The sequence below is a fragment of the Synchiropus splendidus genome, chromosome 11 (assembly GCF_027744825.2).
Source record: "Synchiropus splendidus isolate RoL2022-P1 chromosome 11, RoL_Sspl_1.0, whole genome shotgun sequence".
Classification (NCBI taxonomy): Eukaryota; Metazoa; Chordata; class Actinopteri; order Syngnathiformes; family Callionymidae; genus Synchiropus; species Synchiropus splendidus.
In genome coordinates this window covers 7,805,584-7,828,506 of record NC_071344.1, presented here as the reverse complement: position 1 = coordinate 7,828,506, position 22,923 = coordinate 7,805,584, and the positions used below count along the sequence as shown (strand labels likewise).

The window sequence follows — 22,923 nt, the reverse complement described above, 5'->3', positions numbered from 1 at the left end:
TGTCTAAATACTGAACACTGAAGTGACACTGACACAACTTACCATCTCAATCTCCCTTTTTTAATCCTAGAACTAGTATGTTGTCTCCTCTCTGTGCTGCGATCAACCATGCTGGAATGTTTACCCAAGCTTGAGTTGGCCATCTGCCTCTAATTCTCCCGGGAAGTTCTGAGCCGCACCTCTGGCCTCGGGAGCGCTAGACACCTCAGAATCCATTTGGCCTTCACATTTTGTTGCATATTTACTGTGTTGCGTATGAATAATGGAATTACTGCCATGTCTGAACCGAGCAGCGAGACAGTAAAGAGGGGGGGCCTTGCTTGAAGACACCTTCCATGTTGCTATACTCAAAAGTCCTCATGGCTGTCACTGTTTCGGACGGGTGTTGTCATTACCTATGAGTAGAAGCTATTACTGCTAACTTCTTTTTACTGCTGACAGAAACAAACCCTGACTCACCAAAGACACTTTTGTACAAGCTTAGTCATGGAAACAATGTAATACTACAGCAGTTTCTCCAAGTACACAACAAAGAGGCTAATTCTTTCCTGTTGTCCACCTCAGTGCGCTGCCTAATAACTTACTGTAAGTCATTTAATATGAATTAATTATCGTGATTTATCACAGGCTGCTGTGGATTGATCTCAGTTAGTCAGGATTAATTGTCATTTACTTTAATCATGTTTCATGTTCCATGAACAAGGAATTTTTAAATGTGGGGATATATATATATATATATATATATATATATATATATATATATATATATATATATATATATATATATATATATATATATATATATATATATATATATATGATTAATATTTGCAATATCTATGCTACAAAATAATTTCAATAAATAATGCAGTGGGGGCTTTAAACCCAAAAGTCAGCCTTTAATATTCTCAATTTGAGAAAATCATGGCCATAAACTCAAGCGAATTTCATTGTTTGTACACACCACAAATAACTGAGACGAACCTGAACACACCATGAACAATAAGTGGGGAAGGGAGGTGAAAGCAACGGGGTAGTGACAAGACACTGTCACTGTAAAGTTTAGCACACGCTGTTCCTGAAAATCTCGACTGTTTGTTCTGCTAGAGTTGTGGTTGTGCTGGACCCTGGACCTTCTGACACAGCTCTCAGGTCAAGTGTGGGTGGATTTAACCCCATTTAGCATAGTGTCGTTCATTGAAATTTGGTAGAAATGGAGGAAGTTGTATGGTGTTAATTTTGTCTCATGGTTTTGAGCGTGTTAATCCTGGACTCACACCACCAGGACACGTGGTTTGCGCCAGCTCCGACCCACGCTAGAAGCGGTTTTATGTATGGAAGCGGGAGATGGCACACGTCATCATCGCACTCAAACATGAGAGATTTGCTACGCATCGCTATTCATGGCGCATTGAAAAAGACCAAAACAAGTGAAGCGATGCTCTCTTCACAGGCGCTGTGGCGTATTGTTTATGTTTCAAAGTTAAACACGATTCAAAGTCTATGAATAGTTCTTTATTTTTTAAATTAACTGCGGCAGCTCGCCGCAAAAAAAATAGACCTCAATCCTATTTCAAGTGGCGTTGCATTCATTCTAATTGTCACGAAGCAGAAGCGGAGCTGCATGGCACAACAAAACGCCGGTGTGAGTCAGGGGTATGAAGCTATTTTGTGGGCACATCAGTGATTTCTTTTTTATATTTTTAAAAAGAAATTCAATTCCAGTCAACAAACATGGTGTTTGGAACAAACAAAATCCACCTTTTTTTTGCTCAACAAATGACTTTGTGTGTGCTTGTGGACTGCTGAGGGAGTGCTCCACCTCATGTGCTTTTCTTTTTATACCCGCTCTGCTTCGGCACAGTGCTGCATTTGTGCCAAGAAGATAACCAGTCAGAGACCACAGAGAGAGCGGGTGAGAGACTGGTCTACTACCGCAACACCAGCTACAGCATGCATGCGTCTTTTTACGTGCTGAAAATCTGAAAAGCCTGTGTTTCATGTCCAAAGAACTTGCTCAATGTTGGGCTGAAGTGATGTGACAGATGACAGGGGTCAAAAACTGTCCCCATCTCCACACCAATGATGACCTGTCAAGTCAAAGAACCGACTGCTATGAGTAACTTTTTGGGATAAACATTTCTCTTTATATCTGGAAATTTCACTCCCGGTGAGAAAACAGAACTCCTTCTTAATGACTGCAGATGCAGCAGCAACCATTAATGACAGCTCACTTAATTGAAAACTCTCTCCATATTTGTCTGTCAAATCCCCCTCGTCAGGTTTGTCTCCCCCTGTGCTTATAAAAGCTCCATCTCCATATGTCTATCCAAGCCAGTTCTGATAGCTCTGCCTGTCACTGCCTCCCCCCTCCTGTTCCCCACACCCCACATCTCCAACTTGGTCTCAATCCATCTGATTTCAAAGATTTTCATAACAGAAGATGTGCCGATTTGACTCTGAAAATATGACTTTTAAAGTTCAAACTTTAGTGTCTCACTGTAGTTTGTGCTGCCCACACACCTTTAAGACTTTCTACTGTTTGGCAAAGGAATGCATCACATTAAAAATCTCTTTGAACTCTGCAGCCTTCAGTGCTGTGGATCCAAAGGTCATAATTCATATTCAGTAGCTCACATTTTTGATTGAATTATCTCCTGCATTAATTACATTATTTGTAATATACTGGATCACATCTCAATACACTGTGTGTATATATATATATATATATATATATATATATATATATATATATATATATATAGGGCCACAGTTTACGTTATCTTTTCATCTTTTGGTCTCAAACTGTCTGGAGAATGACACTTGTTCTTTCATTGATGAGTGTAATGAGCGAGTCGCCTCTGCAGTCTGACAAGTGTGTGGGATGTGGGTGCAAGACAGAATCTGTCACGGACAATATAAAGTTAATTCTTTTTCTGAAGTTGACAGTTATACAAGCCTTTTGTTTCAGTTCATTCATCCATCACTCAGTTGTCAGTTGCACCGTCTGCTTGACATGTGTTCTTTCATAATACCTGCTACATTAAGGCAGTTCAAGTTGTGTGTATGCCTGTGAGTGTTCTTCGAGTCCTAGACTTTCAGTTGGCAGACTTCAGTTTCATGGCCTGTTTTTTTTTCCCTTGCATCTATGTGATTGGTTGTCTGCAAAGGTCACCGGGGTTTCGAGAAACGAGAAATAATTGTTTGAGCGAGAGAATGGAAGGAAAGTTAAATGCAGCACTTTCATAAATCCAGCCAAAATCTGACTCTGCCAACAAATTTGACTCTCAACTCTTTGCCTGTCACAAACCTTTGCACTCACTCGCACTCCGACTCTGCCGTTTGTACTTTCCATTATTGTTTTTTTTTTGTCCGTTCACTTTTGCTATTCCGTACTTTTGGGATTGTCTGTGTTATTTTGTTTGTTAGTTTGCTTGGGTTTAATAGTTTATCAATCCCTCTCTCTGTGGGGTTAAAAACCATCAAATATGAACTAAATTGTTGAGCGAACAAGATCAACATTTGCTGAATAGAACTGAGGAGAAAAATAAAGAGTGAAATTTTTTATTTATTTGTGGCTGTTTTTGGAGCATCAGCGTTGGGAGTGCATTTTACGAGCTGGTCATTAATGACACACATTATGAAAATATGTTATATTTTCTGCCATGGAGCGGCAACACAAATTTATCCAAACTGTTGAGTCAGAGAGAGGCTATAGTCCTCTATGCTTTGGTTTAGCTGCAAGTGTTTAGCTACGTTGCGTGAGCGCTTGTGGTTCACTACCCCACTCTTCACCCCACTCCCCACTCTGCGCAGGACAGTCGGACCAGGCAACAGCTTGATCAAGCTTGTTAGCCAGATCTTTTGTCTCGATATACATTCAGGAAAGAAATTAAAATTTTCTGCAATAGATGGCGCTGTATTTGCTGTCGGAAAAATGTGACACAACCCATAAGAAGCTATCCGATTTCAAGCATGAATTAATTTCACTTTTATCTTCGTTTCACTTGGTTTTTCAACATATATTTAATGAAGCCATTTTTAGTAGGGTACATATTTGATATTAAACAACAATAATATTCTTGGATCAGATGAAAACATATCTAGAATGGTTTGCCTTTCAGTAAACAAGTTTGGATTGAAGTCTGTGGACACAAACCACAATGCACATGATGACTGAGCTCAGTGTTGTCTCTCTGTTCAGACGACCTTCGTCAACATAAACAGAGTTTTCTGTATGAGTGAGTCTTTCTTTCCAACATCGTTTTTTTTGTTTTTTAAGTGCAGCAACAGTCTCAAGGCGGGCAGAGGCTGTCTGACGTTCTAACCATTTCAAGGCTAATTGTAATTGTCTCCACTCTTTTGTGTCTGGCAGCATGAAGATAGATGCACTTCCCTTTGTAGTAAGAAGCTGGTGGTTTTTCCTCTTCATTTGACAGTAATGTGCCGCTTTACCAGATAAAAACCCTGTTCTCTTTAATATGTTGGATCCACTGACTGGTTTCTTTGACAATAGGGAGTTTTAGCATGCTAGCTAATTTTAGCATGCTAAAGATTGCTGCAAAGTTGTCACAATGGAGGATGGCAGTAGAAATATTTTCTTGACCGGGTATGCTCAAGGTCCATGAGTCATACAGGAGATATCTATACTATCCTTGCCAACAGTTCATGATGTCTATTGTGATTGGTATGTCAACACTGTGTCCGCGAGAACACTGTGTGACGCGAGAAGTCTGATGCAGTTGTATCTCTGCGATTGCAGTCATTAAATGCGGTGTCAGACACTTAAATCAGAATGTAATCCTGTTTGGACTTTCAAGTTTTTTCCCCCATTTTCTTTGTGTTTGAAAACACTTCTTAAGTGTTAATGTCCGTGTGCAGTTGTTGTCCCCCTTTTGTGGCCACTATTAATTGTTTAAATTCAGTCGTTTTCAGGAGGAACTGTCAAGATAATTTCATGATTTTGAATTTTCTTTTTTTTGTGTGGCCGCTGCATGTGGGAGGGGTTGCCGAGTGGGTGACGTCTCTCCAGAAGTGAAGAGGTGCCCGGTGCGTGTCCAGCTCTGAATGTGCGCTTCTGTGCAGTTTGGCTGTGACAAAGTCATAAACCAAGTAACGCTCTGTCCCAGACTCGCCTCATCCATGTCCCAGCTCCAGCCCAGGACAACAGGACATCAAACCCTGGAGTGTGCGCTCCAGCCTCGGAGGTGTGGAGAGCGAGCACCTCCCCTGTGACACTCTACCACGGTCCAGTGTGGAGACAGGAAAGGTTTTACACCTCAATATGAAGAAAAAACACTCAGTAAATGTAACTAACGGGACACGTCTGCATACAGAGGCTGCGTTATACACAATAACAAAGCATGACGTGGGTCAGCTGATCGGTCTGCGCACATTAACTTTTTTTCTGGATCTTTTCGGGGGCGTTCAAGTTCTGGATTTTCGTTCAAAATCTGGAGCAAAAAAATTTTTGATCGAAATCCGATTGGTTCGAAGTCCGGGACGTTCGAAAACCGAAGTACCACCGTATTTTATTCACTCTTTCACATCATTTGAATCCAGAAATTAGAGAGTCAGACATCCATGCTTGGTGACAAGAATTAAAAAACACTTACATCTCAATCATTTTTAATCAAGTTGCGGACTTCGCTTTTGTGTTTTAGTTCACTTTGATGTCCGATTCTCTTTTCTCAGGAATGATGCAGTTGTCTGCCCTTCAGATTCAGGTTAACTTTTGTAGAACACAATCATCGGAAGCTATCATTCACATTTTAATTACTTTGTGTGTTTCAAGGATCAGCCAAGGGTGTTGTTTCCCCTTGGTTCCCCTTGCCCTCCACTCGGGGTCCCTTCTTTCATTTAGCGGACCAGATTTTAATCTCCACTGCCTTCCATTAGGCTTGATTTAATTAAGCCAATTCAACACTGTGTGGCAACACCCCCATCAAAATCTATTTCATGCCTCTGGAACATCATCAAGACTTTTCTGACTGAATGCACTTCCATTCCTGATGACAAAACGCTTCATTATCCAGGCGGCGTGGACATGACAGCGTAGGGTTCAGGCCGTGGATGATAGATTGCATCATGCCATGGAAGTGTATGTCTGTATGCATGCCGTCCTATTTACGTTGACAAGATGCCCGCGAGCTTGACGCAAACTCTTACAGCCTTGGATGCGTGAAAAACGCTCTGGGCAACAAGAACCACTCACATTGAGATGTTTGGGCGAGGTGACATCTTCACTGAGAGCCAGAGATCCCTTTTGCATTGTTGTTAGAGTCAGTTAAACATTCAGGGTCAGCGCTTGGCTACAGGGGAATTGTGGGGGAAACAGAAAGAGGGTGTTTGTATTCAGCAACATCTCGTCAGTGTCACTGTTGCACTTTTCTGGAAGAGTGACAGTTCTGCTCTTGCACTCGCACCATCCCTGTGTTTGTGTTTGTCTGGCTGGGGAGGCTCTTAAATGCTTTTGTTTTTCGTTGCCAACTTCCCCAAACCAGGAGATTTAGGTGTGTTCGATTGCTTCTTCCTCTTGACACTGACTCCAGGGGAAACTGAAGCCACCGCATTTGCCTCCAAATTCCATTGACACAGCTTCTAAAATGGAGTTTCATGAAGAAGCGCTGGGCAACATTAACAAATGGAAAATGTTTCATGTAAACAGTCATTGATTGTGATGTTTGTTATTTGTGGAGCAAAATTTAGCCGTCAGGTTTTGGATCCGGAGACATATCTGCTCATGTATATGATAAGTTTGGATGTTGCCCTGGTGCCGCTGTTGGCCTTCAGTCCAGTTTCCTCCATAGGCTAAAACCTGCCTCTTGCCCCTAGTGGCTGGGATTGCCTGCTCTATTCGTATTGAATCATTTTTGGTTCTGTTTGTGGCTTTGGATTCTCCGATTGCTTTAATATGTTTTTGCTCATTTTCGTCATGTTTTTGTTGTGTGTTGTCTTCCCAGTGTTATCTTGTTGTGTCATAGGCGAAACCATTACAACACCACATCTTCAACTCCCTTAAGTGCCCTGGTTACATCACTGTGTTACACTACAATAATCTACACAAGCGATTCACATAAATTCCCATCCACACAACATTGTCCATCTGTCTGGAAGCAGGGATGACCTTTGTTCTTTGATTGTCTGGCTCATCCCCTACTGTCTTGTTTTTGTACCTGCACTGTCCGCTTCATTCTTCACTTCGCTTCCTTCACTTCATTCTTTTATTTCTATTTATTATTTTTACGTTGGTTGTTTGTTGACAGAATCTCGTATAAATAGCTGTGTACTACTGTATGTAATCATTTAAATACATCCACACTGTGCTGCCTGTAGCTATTCAACAACCGTTTCTGTCCAGACTGCCACTTCCTGATGATGAACCACGAGAGTGAGCCCGGCCTGGAAAATATGTCTATACGCTATTGCCAATTGTCTGTCCGGTAGAGTCAAAATGGCTGTACTTGAGATCAATGGGACAATGGCACAAGCAGAACAATGGGTGGTCCTTGAGTTGAGCACTGTTGAGTTTAGTTTGCAGCTGACCACAAGGGTGTACTAGCATGAAGAAGGACTAGTAGAACACAGTGGTGAAGGTCACAAGTCTTGAAAGTATACTGTTCTTGAGATATTTCCGTTAATGTAATGTATTACGTCACCACTGGGGTCCACCCACCCTATGATGCTGCCCTCAATTTAAACTTGTCCTTGGCATTTGTGTCAAGGCTCGTCTTTGCTTGTGTCAAACAAAGCTGCTTTGTTTTTTCTGCCCTTTCCCCTTGCTGACCAAGCAGGTTTTGTTCCCTCTCATTTTTGTTTCCCATTTGTTTTCCTATTGTAATGTGTCTTTCTCCTCTTCTGCTTGTGTCCGAGCATATCCTCTCTTTTATTATTTCTTGCACCACCAATTTCCTGTTCCCTGGTGACCCTGACGTGCTCTGCTTTGTCATGTCTTGTAATGACGTGTTGTTTGTCTGAACCAGAGGTCACCAACATGGGGCCACCAGGTAGCACACAGGGACCACAAGTAGCCTGCAGCCTGTTCTTAAAAAAATGTGCTGTGATTTTTTCTGGATGGGTTTTGTGTCTAGTTGTGCTGCTTTCTTTTCCTATTTCCTAATACAGCCATTGCACTCTGCTTGAACAACAGTTTGTAATGTCTTTATTTAACAGCAGTTTGTGCAGCCAGTTCATTGATTTTAGTTAATATTCCAAGTAGTTTTATGCCGACTGCTGGGTGATGGTTTGACCTGTGCTTGTGAAATGGTTGGCTTGCCCTATTACACAGCTGTAGCCACTTATTGACAGCTTCACACACAATTAACCTTGCCACTGTCTGGTCCCAATTTAAATAACAAGGCGCCTGTCCTTAATGCAGTATATGCCTAAGACAAAGCCCTGTACGTATCTGAATATTCTCTACTCTGTCAACATTGTTTTGTCCATTTTCCAGTCCCTTCATTGTCTTCTTACTCCATGCCACTTCCATTCCACTGCCTGCAGGTTCTGTCCTGTGGGGGGTCTTGCTGTAACCAAATGAAAATCCATGGCAACCTTTTATAATATTAATACCCCTGTATAATGAAAGCGTATTAATTCATCCAATTACAAGACTGGAGTGATTTAATATGACTAAAGGCCTGAAATCACTGTCATTTCGGGCTGCTTGATTAGACAAATGACACTTTTATCTCACACTTACTGAGCTGCCAGGCTTTCTCAATTGTTCTTTTGACAATCGAAAGGTAAACAAAGTGGGTGTATATGCTTCATTATACCTGTTTAGTCATATCTCATTCACTCATTGACATGCAACAAATACTACACATGATCAGCTGTGCAGAACAGACGCGTTGCAGTACAAATGAAAGAATCTTTTGTTCCCACACTTGAAACTATAACGTGAATTATGAATGCCACGCGCTCGGAAAATTGTTCTCGTCATTCTCTCCCTGCTGGCTGCTTGCTGCCAGCTTTGCATGAAATTTTTATGTCTGTTTTCAAGACGTTCTTTCTTATTGTCTGCCCCCCTCATGGCATCGTGGTTGTGGTCGAACAAATATCTCACAGTCAACCATTAATGCCGATCAGGATTATGGTGCTGTGCAGAAGACGGCGACAGCCAATGATAGTTTGTGCTCGATGGAGATGATCACCAGAGACGATTTAGCTACTTAGATCATCAGATGCTTGGAGGAATTTCAGACATCTGAGAAGTTAAGGCGTGCTTCTCCACCAAAAGCATATTGACAAGTTGCTGGTATTTTTCTTAACAAGGGTCAACACTTTCAAATGATTATTTTTAGATAAAAATGTTTGAGTTAGCTTTTATTCATCATTATTTAGACCAAATTCAACATTATTAGTTGAGTATTAGTGCATTAATATGTTCTATATTTTTCCTTACTGGAGGTCTTGTGACAATACCCTCTGTATTCTTGGGTAGTCGTGGTTCTAGTACCAATTCTTCTACTCCAGGAAGCAGCTTATCTACCTGCAATGATTTTCTGTGTGCTTGAGATTAGAAAGTGATTCTGTCTGACTTCCTGGCTTCCCCCGATGTCACACTGATCTTGATGAGTACACACAGTGTGTCATCTAACTCAAGCAAGAATTCTGGAGTGCTACACTCGCTTAAAACCTTGTCCTGTCGACTTTACTTTCCTCAACTAATTACTTAGACCTCACGTGAGGCTTTAGACACCAGTCTTCTGAAAGGTTCTACAAAGCTGTGAGTCTGGATAGATAAGGTCTGAGCCAATGGAGTTTGAAGGGATCACACAGAAGACCTTATTAACACCAGACAGGAGAGGAAGTGGAGTAAGATTGCTGCGAAGATGCGATTGTCCTCGGGTCTACGAAGAAATGAAGTGCCTGCACTGCAATGTGGCAGGTATTTACTAGGGGTGGGATTCGATTAAAAAATTAATAGAGAATTTGTGATAAATTAATCTCAGTTAATCGCAGTTTAATGGTATAATATTTGTCACAAGAGGCCTCATTTTTCAATTTGAATAAATCTGGTATATTACTGAATCAAATGATGAACCCATACATACATTTAAACAACAAAATATTGTTTATTTTGCATCAGTTTGACAACAGCACAATAAATCATGATGATGGCTATATTCAAGTTTTATTCAACCTTATTCAAACTAAAGCTCTTTCAGTGGCTTGAAAATATTTGTTAAATAATGTTCTCTAGACATGTACGCTGTTATAAACATGATAGACACGATGCCTCATACTACTGAAACCAAAAATGGCATCCTGCTCAGGTATGGTGTGAGGTTCTGGCAGTGGTTGTTTTTGTGTCTGTCTTCTCCGCTTCTGCCACGCATGAGTGCTGAAAGAGCAGTGGTGTGTATTGCAGGCCGCTGGAATAGCCTTGGCATCCATGTTATTGTCTTAGCCTGTACCGTTGCGAACATTTCATCATGAGCAAGGTGGCACCAGCTGTGAGTATAACATAACATATTTTCTCAGAAAGAAAACTGAAGAAACCCTAAAACATTTACTTCTAATCTGAATTTGATTGATGCATGAACCGCTTATTAACTCACACTTCAACTGGATGTGCATCATTGGTGTTAGTAAATGCCCTCGCATGGGTCGGGATTGCTCCTCATCGCTGTATGCTACATGAAGCATTGCTCCCAAACCTCCGGCTGGGGTAGATTTACTACATAGTCCAGTGTTGTGTCATGCCAGAATAACAAATACAGCCTCAGAGGCAAAGGGGCACTCATTGGCATTCCCTCCCACATTGCTTGTGTCGCTATTTCCTCTGTGCGGCCAGCGCCCAGTGTCCCAGCAGTCCTATATTCCTGCCTCATGATAATAAACAGCTCAACAACTTGGCCTGAGCCACGGGGCTTGGCTGAGCTCGGTCCTGCCTGAGTTTATCTCCATAAAAAGTTACACCCAACCTTCTCTGTGTGTTCTCCCATCGTGTATTTTAAAACTGCTGGTGGCACCAAAATGCTCGGAAAAAGCATTGGCATCAATCCATTCAGCTATAAATCTGAATCCACAAACAACTAAGCATTTTGTCAAGTATGAATATGGATGCTGTCACTGACCCTGCGGCCTTTTCTTCAGGTGGCCCCGGTTCTAAGAAGACTGTCGCTGTTGTTGCATCTCCTGCTGTCGCCGTTACTTCACACCCGGACTCCCCCATCCCTCCTCCCCTCTCTCCATCGCTGGGCGGCCACAGAGGCGTTGGCTCGATTTCTGTGAGACTGTGATCCTGCAGCTCCGTCCATCACGTCTTCACCGCTGGGTAACTATCAACCATGGATGCAGTTTCTTCTCTACTTTTTCTGGATGTTACCGACATGCAACTGATGTATTATGCTGATTTTGTTTTTGTTTGTGTCGTCTGGGTTCACTCTTGTGTGCGCGCGTTTTCTTCATCCAAGCATGTGGTGCACTCAAACTATGTGCATACAAATAGTGATGCCTGCAGGCTGAGCGATGATCTTGAGAGTTTTGATCACGCCATTTGCTTTAAAGCTCATCGTCTTCTTCCACTCAGACTCCAGGTGTCGTCTACTGAGCTGTATCAAATTTGGTGACATTGTTTTCAAAGATAAAGCCACCAGAGCTGAAGAGAAGCAGAACACAAGTCTAACAGCTTTGACCTGTCAGTGCAGCTGCACGACTTCCCAAAATATGGGAATTAATTGTCAACTGTTGTGATTCCATTCTAAACACAGCCAGCAAGAGATTTGCCAGAGCAAGTATGCAAAATTCGTGACTCGGCTCTGCTGCAAGTCTCTCAAAGATGACGTAGCTGAGACGTTTTTTTTAAAAAATTAATAAATAACCACAATATTTTTTTGAATTTATTTTAAATTGAATATGATTCATCCGTTTTTATATCTGAAATAATAATAATAAAAATATTATTTAAAATATTAAATTCTTAATATTTGTAAGAAAAGTGAAATGTGAAGTCGCATCATTCCAATGAATATATTTTATTTTATTTATTTATTGTTGTGTTAACAAACACAACCAACGAAAGATCCAAACACCATGGCAGCAGTCCACGACTCCATCTTCTGCGTGAGGTGTGTGTCCCCTTTTGGAGAGTTAAATGAGAGTTGTAATCCAACAATGTGTCAGATTTTAACTGAAAAACAGCTCCCCTGAGGCCGCCTCCCTGTAGGGCATTAGCAGTGTATGTCCACTTTATTTACATTAACTCTTTTCATGTGTTTGATTGGGGAGTCTGTCCCTGATACTCAGTGATCATTTGCTTTGGCCTGCCAGCTGTTCGTCACCATCTCTCTGCACAAGCTGTAACAACATAACATCCCTTGCCAGTACCCAATTTAAACATTTAGGTGGTGAAAAAAAGCTGTAAATGCTATTTTTTTTTGTTTATGCCCTGGTGGCAGTATGCATTGCCAACATCTCGTGTGGGAGTTGTGTCGAATCTGTCTATCAAAACCCTGAGAAACTCAACCCTGTCAGTTCACCTGAGCTGAACATATATATTAAATTATAACATGCAGTGTTTGCTTTAGGTTGCAACCTAAAGCCATGTGTTGACTTTACAAGGAGTAAACTTCCACATTTCATTGCTGCATGCGGGCAGAGCTATATGTCTCTGGCTTTAGGGCTCACAAAGTTAAATAAATGGATCCAGGCTTTTCTCTGAACTGTCATTCATGTGTGTTTGACCCTCTGGAGCCAACTCAATCACTGTCTACACCCAAGTAATATCCTCTGCCAGCTCTTATCTCGGCCTCCAAATTACTGAGCTTCAGCCCAGGCTTCACATCCGCATCCCACGGAGGGAAGCAAAGGAACAAGGAAAAGGCTTATAAAAGGTCACGAAAGGTAAAGGCAGGAGCCGAGCACGGACACACAATGAGGCGGCAGGGCTTGTGTGAATGCAGACCCGGCTTCTTGATGCCAATGTTGGCTGGAAAATTAGCGCAGTGTAGTGTTCACTCAGCCATCCAACTGGTGAGCCTCGAGGGAACATTAGCTCGCCTCAACTGCTGCACATAAGGGATCTAGTTTTAGAGTTGCAGCCTGTTAAAATGCTATCTTGCTCCAAGACATTTGAGAAGGGTTTGCAATAGTTTTTAGCCAAGGAATATTTTTTTTCTCCCCTTCTATCACTCTCTTATCTGCAAAATAATCGGCTGACTTGAGCACGCTGTGGATGCCTCACTTTTTCTTGCTATCAAACCATTACAGTATCAAATGCTTAAGCCTTCGCATAGCAGCTGTGTTTGTTGATATTTCTCTCCAGCAAGGTACAGATTTTGGGAAAAGATTAGGACAACACCTGATACTTTTCTCGCAATTGAACAGATGAGTTCATCCAAACAAATGCAATCCACCAACTCATGGCCGATGTATCTATAATATAGTTATTATAGCAAATATGTTAGTGACCAATTAAGTAAACATGGTCCACCTCAAGGCAATGTAAATGTTTGTACCTTGGTGGAACTTTTGTTGCTGGCAAAAAGGCAGTAGCACTCAAGCGAAGTGTCTACCAAAGTGTTTATCAAACTTGACGTTCACTGTCCGTCTTAACTTGCTTTGGGCCCTTGAATGACGAAAGCCAACCGTGCTGCCTTTTAAACTGGCAACTCAGTTGGTTGGCGTCCAGATATCCATCCTCAAGTTCTCAGACCCAAAGCTAAACATGTTCTTCCGTTACTCACAACTGTCAACTGAACTGCCTTCATCAGCATGTTCTCTGGTCCTGGTCGATTTCCGCCTCAACAAATCAGATTAAATGAGACAAGTTTAAATCTGACATGCATGTTAACGTGTGGGAGAATGCTCCAGGGACCAACTACTTTTATTGAAAAACTTTTTTAAAACAACTTGTAGTATACCAGCATAAAGATAACTGATATGGATCTTATTTTGGTCCTCGCTTTTGTGACTTTGTCCACTAACTACTGTGGAGATTTATGACAACTCGTCTTTTGTCTCATGTAAAAATTAGCATTGTTCCATGTTGCCAAGTGGAAATTGAGAATAAAGTAAAGTCAATTATTACGTCATGAAGATAGTATTTGATCAAAAGTTGAGCAAAAGGCTTGTTCTTAATGTATTTGCATTGATTACAATTCATTAAAATATGTCTGGTATTTGCATAAATAGTCCTCATGTGATTTTATTTGGTTAAAGGGACTTGGCTCATACATAAAAAAGTATTTCTTTATCTCGACTTGCCGAGAGTTGAAATCCCCTCTGAGACTGTTGGGGGAGAGAAACCTTTTATGAATGCCTTGCATGCCTGCTGATGTGACTCAACTTCAAAATGCTGCAAAACATTTTACTTTTCCAGCAACCTTTCTGAAATATTTTTGTGGTTTTGCTAGCATTGTTCCCTATTTATTTTTTTGATTGATCAATGTGACCTCTGAGGAATGCACAAATGGGTTAACTGTTAACTGTGGGATTTTTGTTGTCAGTATTTTAAGCTGTGCTGGAGTAGTTATTTCTGCAGAAGCTGAGTCTTGGCCCACCAGTTTTGCAGGATCTTCAGGCTTGCTGTCAGGCAAGAGCCACGGCACACATCTCGAGACGTGACTCACCATTCATCGACCTTTGAACAATGATATTTCTTCGACCAATATTAGCTGTAGTGAGAAAAAATAGTCTTAAACCTTTGCACTGTCTTTATGAGTCGCCTGGGGCAAATGTATCAGTGTTTTGGGCAGAAGTGTCTAATCTTTGTAGAAAACACTCTGATATATTTCTCCTTCTCTCTGAAAATCAACACACTTGGTTCTGTGTTTTGTTGTCAACATACTTTATAGTATCTAACTGAGTCTGACTGTTTATTGTGTCTCTAATGAGGTTACACTTTTGTTTGTCTGAAGGTGAAGGTGAAAACTTTATAGGACTGTAATGACACACAAGCTGCGTTGTGTGGAGACAGTGACAGAAACACAGGAAGCTGATGAGATTTGTTGGGTGAAGAACATTAGAGATGGAAGTGCCTTGCAAAAGTGGGTGGGTGTGATGTATGATGACATGAAGAGGTTTGACTCGGGAGGATGACCAAAATACAGTAGGTTTAGGTGGCTGACTACCTGACAGGGAATGCAGAGAGTAACTTTAAAATGCCCATATTCTCATTTTTCAGTTGGAGTTGATTTGAGTCTGTAGCAAGATAATACCAGGACTGGCTGCATGGGTTTTGTCATGATTCGCTTTTATTTTGCACCACTTCCTTTTTTTTGCCTCCTTCTAACAGGTTTTGTTTTTTGCCTGAGATAGTAGAGCTGCTGCTTCACAGGAGAGAAAGTTTGAGCTTGGTTTCAATAGATAAGTCATGGCGACATTACTCAGGGGAAAACCCAGGCCGGATGAAGAGATCGCACTTTGACAGAAGACAAGAGGATATCAGTGATCCCCCCACTGTAGCCAAGTCACTTCTGAATTGTAAAATATTCAATGGGATGCATCAACCAGCTTCTGTTTAAGTTTGTGTACAAAGGTGGGTTTATTGGTAGTCAATACAGTAGGACCCTTGAAGATTATCTACATTATGAGCAAGAAGAAGACACCTTGTATATACTGAAGTGTGGAAGTAAGATGTTCATCCATTTCAAATATAGTTGCTCTAAAAATTAAGTCTGACTTGAGCTTGCCTTTGTGTACAGGTTCAGAAAATTATTGCTGTGGTTGGTGGTGGTTTGCTTTGCAGCCTTACTGCCTGATAGATTTCATTGGTTTCAGTCCATATTGAGGACACCCATGCAGCTTCATGCTGTCAACAACTGTATTAAAACCCATCTAAGAAAGAAGCAGCGTTGCCCGATGGGTACTTCGGCTTCACAGAATGAGGGGGTCACTTATTCCTCCGAAGTTAAGCTGCTGCTATTTAGAAAGACAAGTGCGAACTAGGAGGAGGCCCCAGGCCACCCTGAATCAAAGTCGGGGCGATGTCTTGAGCCAGAGCTGTGTGAAGTGGACACGAGAAAAGAGTCTTGTGAAAGCAAGAAAGTCAAGTTTGTTTCATGACTTGTCAAAATATCTGATAAATGATCCTCCATGTTTGTCCAGAATAGACCCAGCAGTGTCCTCTGGCTGACGCTGAGCAATTGTGACACTCCTCTATCAATTTCCTCTCTCACCTTCCTCCCTTCGCACTGTCACATGTTTTCTCACCACCTCTTTATCTCCCATTTTACTGAGCATCCCTGCCAGCTGCCCCCGGGACCGATGCTTTTAGAAAGGGTGGAGAAGAAAGAACAACTGTACTGCTCCTTTACCGCAGCAACTCGCCGCCTGTCCTCAGTGTATATGTATGTAACTGCTTTATTGAATTGTAAATGAGTAAATGGGTTGCTGTTTGTCTTTATACTCATGTGGGAATGTGTGGGAGGTGATTGCTTGTTGTTTATGTTTGCTGCTGCTCCATTTTCTTCCATTTTAAATAATCTATGAGTATATGGGCTGTGAGGTGAGAAGAGGGTCGGAACTGCAAAGGTTGATGGCGGAGTTTTGCATACGTGTCCACGTGTGTGTATATGCTGTTGGTTTCCTCGTGCGCAGTCACGCAGGTTATGTATTTTAGTGAAATTAAATTCATGTCAGCAGGCAAGCATTGAGATAAGATTAACGTGACCTGACATTTCCATCACTGCAGACAGATGCTTGCTCTAGTTACCATCAGAACATTTCCCCGCGATCAAAATTACATTCATTCTCAATCTCAAGTCTTTTATCAGCCACCAGCCCTGTCTGGATGAATCAAGAGCAATTCTCAGGATGGATTTGATTTGTGATATGATTTCATTAAAGCTGGTGTGAGTCTTGTTTTATTGCATATCATCGCCATTGGACTCAACGCTCGCACCATAACTCGCAGTCAGTTTTTATTGTTGTTGAACTGAAGCAACAATCTGGAAAAACAAGAATGATTTAAACGATCAGTTTTCCTCTCTTTAAAACGACACAACACCTTTTCTCTGTGCCACGAGTGACAGGCCATTTTTGATAAATGACAATTAAATGTGAGTCCTACTGGGTGTCCTCTGAGTCTCAGAGTGAGGGGGAGGAGGAAATCAATGACACATATCCAAGCATCAATCCATCCCTTTACTGCCGCTTATCCTGGAACACCTCATCAGGGGGGCGTCCAGAAGGCTTCCTGAAAAGAGGGTTCTATTTCAGGCCTCTCCCAGATGGCCACCCATCCAGCAGAGAAAACTCTTTTGCTCACGAGATGAGACACTATGATGAGCAAATACACAGTTGTCAAAAAGAGTAGGCTCTTATTTAGACAGCTTTTGTGCAAAGATAAACATTTAAAAGTGAATAGAAATCATTTTACAATACTATGGATGTGGATGACGGATCACAGGTATTTTAAAAACAAATAATTCCTCTCGCCGTTTTCATAAATAGCACGTCTATGCACTCCTTTGCCTCAGTGTCTCCGGCTGTGTCCAACTGTTTTTATGAATGAAAAAGTTGTTAACGAATGTTGACTATGAGCTAATTAAGCTAAGCTATTAATAAGCTAATTACTTGCTTAATTACTGTTCATAATCACTAATTATAGTGTTGTTTAGAGTGAACTTTCAGTGACTATTCACGGGTAAAATACAGTCAGCGTTGACAGGACTTGAATCGATAGTTTATAATTATTAATTACTGGCTAATATGCTGTGAATTACACATATGAACAGGTAGTTTATTTAGGGTAATAAATGTGTGTGACCAAAGAAGGCAGTTTCAAGCACATTTCAAAGAAAGCACACTCTCAATATTATTAGCTGGAATGCAGTAGTATCACTGTTGGCAGTTCATTTCGGGATCAGAAGTGGAAAAAACATGGATCAAACATATAGTTAGGGCTGTAACAGTTCATCCATGTAATGTAATGTCATATTTCTCATTATAATTTGAACTGAATAATATCCCTATCATCCAACTACATTGATCTGTGCTCGGCTGGTAGGCCTTCATTAACACTGTTTTTAAATGTAACTGTGTCAATATTAGAAAATAATGCATCACATTTCATAGCGACAAATGTATTTTATCTGCTATTATAATGATAAATACGTCGGTACGTTTGGTCTTTCTGTGACTGAAGGTGACATCACCACGTCTTTAGCAGTAAACACAGTAGCGGCATGGTAGCAGCAGCGCGAGGAATGATCAAACCAGCATTGCGGTCCAGTCTTTAGAAACATTGACTTTTGCAAGGACGGTGATGTTCTAAACAGGTCATGGTTGTGATGTGTTGGTCTTGTAAAGATGCAATAAATAGGAAGGAAAAACGACTAATTCCTCCAGCTCTCAAGGCCGCTGTTAAATGAGTGCTCTGTTTGTTCATTAAAATGAGTATAGCCGGGTTTGAACAGTACTCATTTAACCTGATGAAATGTTGCACTCTCTTCATATTTAAATGGTATGCTTATAATAATTGTGTTACTTGTGTTTACGTACAAAAAATAGGTATTTAAGTTCTTCAGGTTTTTTTGTCTTTTCAATGTAGAAATATTGCAGCGTAAATAAAAACAAAGGTGCAAGAGTAATTTATTCCAGGTGAATTTACATTCAACATGGCTGCACTTCATTTTTTAATGAGTATTGTTTGCTTACTTACAAGAACAACAGGCATTTAGGTCTTTATTTCACACTCACACAGGTTTACCTGTATTTCCGCTGCCCTCACACGGTTTGACTAAAACTAACCCTAACTGATACAGTTTGTAGCATTTTTGGTCTTTTTTTCTTTTTTAGCCATTGCTAGTTCAATTTTAAATATACCATGCCCTTCATTTGCTCTTTTAAGACTTAAATTCCTGCTCTTCAAATGCAATGGCAGAAAATTTAAAATATATATTTTTAAATAAATTGCCTTTTTTAAAATAAATTAATGGATTTATTTCATGTATGGTTCATAGTTTAATTGTGATTTATATTCAAATAAAATGCATTTTTTAGGTTTCATAGCATGTTTACACTTCTTAAAATCCCTACTACTATTTTTCTGTCTTTCTGTTGGCACTATGGCCCCTCACGACAGGCACAGTTTATGATGTGGCCCTTTAGGAAATTTAATTGCCCACCTCTGACTTAGAAGTGACTGAATCGATTTCAAGTGACTGAAACACATCGAATCACGTTGTTCTAAATGAACCAATATCTTCCTTCAGTCTCATCGGCAACCTCATACTATGATACGAATCAAGAAAACATGAAAATTATGAAAACAACATATATTATTTTAAAGGTAAATAAATCCGTAACCCTCCACTCTCCCTAAAAAATTAGCTTAGATAACATGAAGTCAAATAAATAACATCTATTTAACAGTGATTTACTTGGCCAGGTAGCGGCTTGGAAGTGAGTGCATCTCCTGAGCCAGACATTGACCAGGTCTGGGTGGGATTAATGCCAGATGGAAATGGAGTGGAATCAATATTCCATTCTAGTTTACACACTCAGTGTTTGAAACATTTGTTTCCAAGAAACAAGTTGTGACTATATACAATTCTCTTTGGTGATTTGGAGCTGTAATAATTGTGTTGCTTTCAGTATGAACTGCAGTTTAACCTTCAGCAACACGGCTGACATTATTACAAGTGTATCGCCGGAATAAATTTACATGCACAATGGCTTTGAAGCATTAAAACATTACATCCAGTCGAATGCTTCGCCAGGATTACACTGGAGGCTGTACTTACTGCTTTAAACATGTACAGTGTTACTGAGTAAACAGTGGGCATGCGAAGTTTGAGTGGATAGGCAACGTTCTCGTTGAACGTTCTCCACTCGGAGAGCAGCACAGTTGGAACCTGACATGAACTAATGTGCTTGTAGAGTTCAACAAAACAATTGATTTTTCCTGCTTTGCTAACACGCATCACAAAAGATGCATGGCACATTAATTATGTTCATCGCTTTACTCTGTTCATTTACAAAGGCTTACAATGTTTGTTAGGCGGATGCCCGTGCGCTCTGGACTATAGTGGACATGACGGCTAATGAAATTAGCTTGCGCTAACTTGGCAGTCCAGGAAAGGAATGGACCTTTTTAAATGGCAGGGCACTGGGCCAGATGTGTACAGGAAACTGCGTCTGCTGTGATGGTAAGAAATGATGAGGGGGAAAAAAGGAGTCAGTTTAAACAATGTCGCAGTCATTCAGACAGAGCAGCAGCAGCAGCAACAGTCGCTACATGGCGCCCAACATGTGTCGCACTGAGACTCACAGATGGAAGTCACCAAAATGGACGGCAGCGTCACAACAACTTTATGAACGTGAGGTGGGCTAGGTCACTTCAATTGGCATTAAAAGTGAAAACAGCTTTTCTTCTGTGTCTTGCGGTGGCTCCTGTCAAAATAACTTGTCAGGTCCTTGAGAAGGTGATCCACCCTTGTGCATGTTGGCCTCAGCCAGCTGTCACCTTCAGCTCAACGCCACTTCTTTTTCTTCCATGTGAATACATCACCTCCACGATGTATGGCCTCGCTGCTGTCTTTCTTGCCAAGGTTTTAACAGACAGAGATGTACAGAAAGCCCTTTTCAATCCATACTCAAGCCCCATTGTTTTAAACGTTTAAGTGGCTTTACTACCAGCTGTAGCTTTGTGGCACTTTTCTTCAGTGATTTTATGAGCTGTTTCCTGCTGCCCCTGAGAAGCACTTTGGTTTTTGTCAAAGGGCTTTACAAATAAAGGTTGATTGATTGTGGTTATCTCAGAGTCCCCAGATTTTCTGTCAAGTTAAGACGGATTATACATTTCTTTGTCCTCCTATTGCCTCTTGTTATCTCAGCATCTCCAGCGAAATGAGTCTCTGTGGTGCAGAGTTGTGTGATCCCATATTAACCCATATGAAGTGTGCTTGATTTAGATAGATGCATTTATTTAACATATGAATTTACTCCTCATAGAGTGTGATGAAAATACAGAGGATTATGTGCTGGATCATCAAAACACTGAAAAGTATTTTGAGCCATCACTGGTGTTGTAAGGCATAAAAAATATAAGATATAAGAATTAGTTCGACCAGACTTACAAGATATGCAATAGGAGCAATAAAACGTCCTTTATGCACGTGATTAAAACAAAACGGTGCATTTGAGTTTATTACCTGCCCATCAAACACGACGATCTTAAGTGCGTCCTGGGCTGTTAATATTATCATTTAACAGCGTGAAATGACAGAGCTGACGGCTCGACAAGTGACTGGTCTCTCTGCACTGTCAGCTCTGCGATTCACTGACAGAGAGTGATTTGTGTGTGGGTGCTCTGCATGGCACAGGTAAATAGATGGGAACATTGTGTATGGATTGACACTGTGAATATGACAGGGATGCCACCGAGAGGGAGCGTGATAATCCTTCGTGCCTCAGGTGTTGCTTTTAGGTGGGAACAGAATGTGCGCGTGTAGTAAAAGCAGCTCCTTCAAAATACAATTGTTTTGTACAACCTGTTTTTTATTGTAATTTGTCATATTTCTCATTATAATTTGAACTAAATTTCCCTATCAAATTTGGTTTCATATTTTAGAGATTCATTCAACAACTTACTTACTTTAATTTGTCATTATTAAAATATATATTTTATTAAATTGCTAAACTATTGTTAATGGATCAATATGCAGTTATTTCCATGCTGGACACTGAACCCATTTATAGTGTCAGTGGAACTATAACATTTCCATATCAATGCACTCTCTGGGTCCATGTTTGCACTGATGTTGTCAGAAGGGGGGCGTGTTAAATCGTCCCACTCTCTGAAACTTGTGTGTGTTCGTGCGATAGAGACGCAGCTTGTCGTTTAATGCAATATCATGTTCCGTCCCATTATGTGAGTGACAGAAAATCATCACCCTGCTTTTCATGCAGGAGAGGTCATTATCGTGCGGTGTGTTGTGTGGAAGGAGGTTTCATGATGCTGTCACTCTGATGTTTTATTAGCCATTAGTGGAGCCATGAAATAGGAGCCGGAGCAAAAGTCATTGATCTGTTTTTAATGCATGAGTTTCCAGCAAACATAAAAGCTAAACTCGGCATGTAGAACCTTGTTGGCTGCTGGCTCATCTGTTTGCATTCAGGGCTGTGTTTGTGCACGCCGCCCGTAGTACATCAGCTCGAATTAGCATTCTGTCGTCATTTTCTCCATGATTAATACCTTTAGTGCTTAATCCGTCACCACATTAATAAAAGTGCGGGTCCTAATACCGCTACTGAATTGCCCTTCATTAGGGAAAAGTTAATCCCTTCCTACAGAGGTCGGCTGCGAGTGGGCTCTGCAGATGTAAACACATTCATGAGGCCTTGGACTGAAGAAGACCTTTGAAGCTTGTAAAGAGGGCAAAGCTGAGTTTTAAATCCCACTGATGACAGAACATCGGAATGACTCTTGCACTCGGCTCTTGAAGAAGTGCTCCTCTTACTTTTCTGCAAGACACCAAATGAATTGAAGATATGGGCAGCATGGAAGGAGGCACTACTCTAGACCAGAGGTCACCAACAAGGGAGTAGCCCATGGGCTGTTAAGCTGCTAAAAGGTTGGTGATCCTGCACTGTACTATTGTGAAATCATGTGACTCTTGTGATCATCACCCGATACAGGCAAAATCACAACATTTCATGGGTGGTCTGTATAGTATACGTCACTCATTCAAATGGGCCTACTGTGCCTTCTAGTTGTAGGCAGCGATCACAACATTCATGAGATTTGGGATTTTTGCTGCAATGAATTATGGGTAAAAAAAAGTTTTTCCTCCGCGGCTGGGGAATATCATATTTTCATAAAACATACATTGCCAGATAGGTGGCCTCTGTTGAATTATGATGAGGTATCAGAAACATTTTGCCCCCCCGACTGAAGCTGATGGCTAAGTGAGGTACTATGTATAACTACTGACCCCCTCTCACATACCTTAGCTTTGTCTGACTTGA

General features: G+C 41.0%; 1 protein-coding gene across 5 annotated transcripts in view; it reads left to right on the top strand.

The window, feature by feature from the left end:
• drp2 (dystrophin related protein 2) overlaps nt 1–22,923 on the top strand; it is a 200,856-nt gene that overhangs the window by 59,820 nt on the left and 118,113 nt on the right. For 4 of the 5 annotated variants that reach the window (XM_053878675.1, XM_053878677.1, XM_053878672.1 and 1 more), the window contains exon 2: nt 11,104–11,284. The gene's annotated coding sequence lies outside the window, so the exon portion shown is untranslated. Of the gene's footprint in view, nt 1–1,864; nt 1,916–11,103; nt 11,285–22,923 lie in introns of all 5 variants that reach the window. The other variant, XM_053878674.1, reaches the window with a different exon arrangement.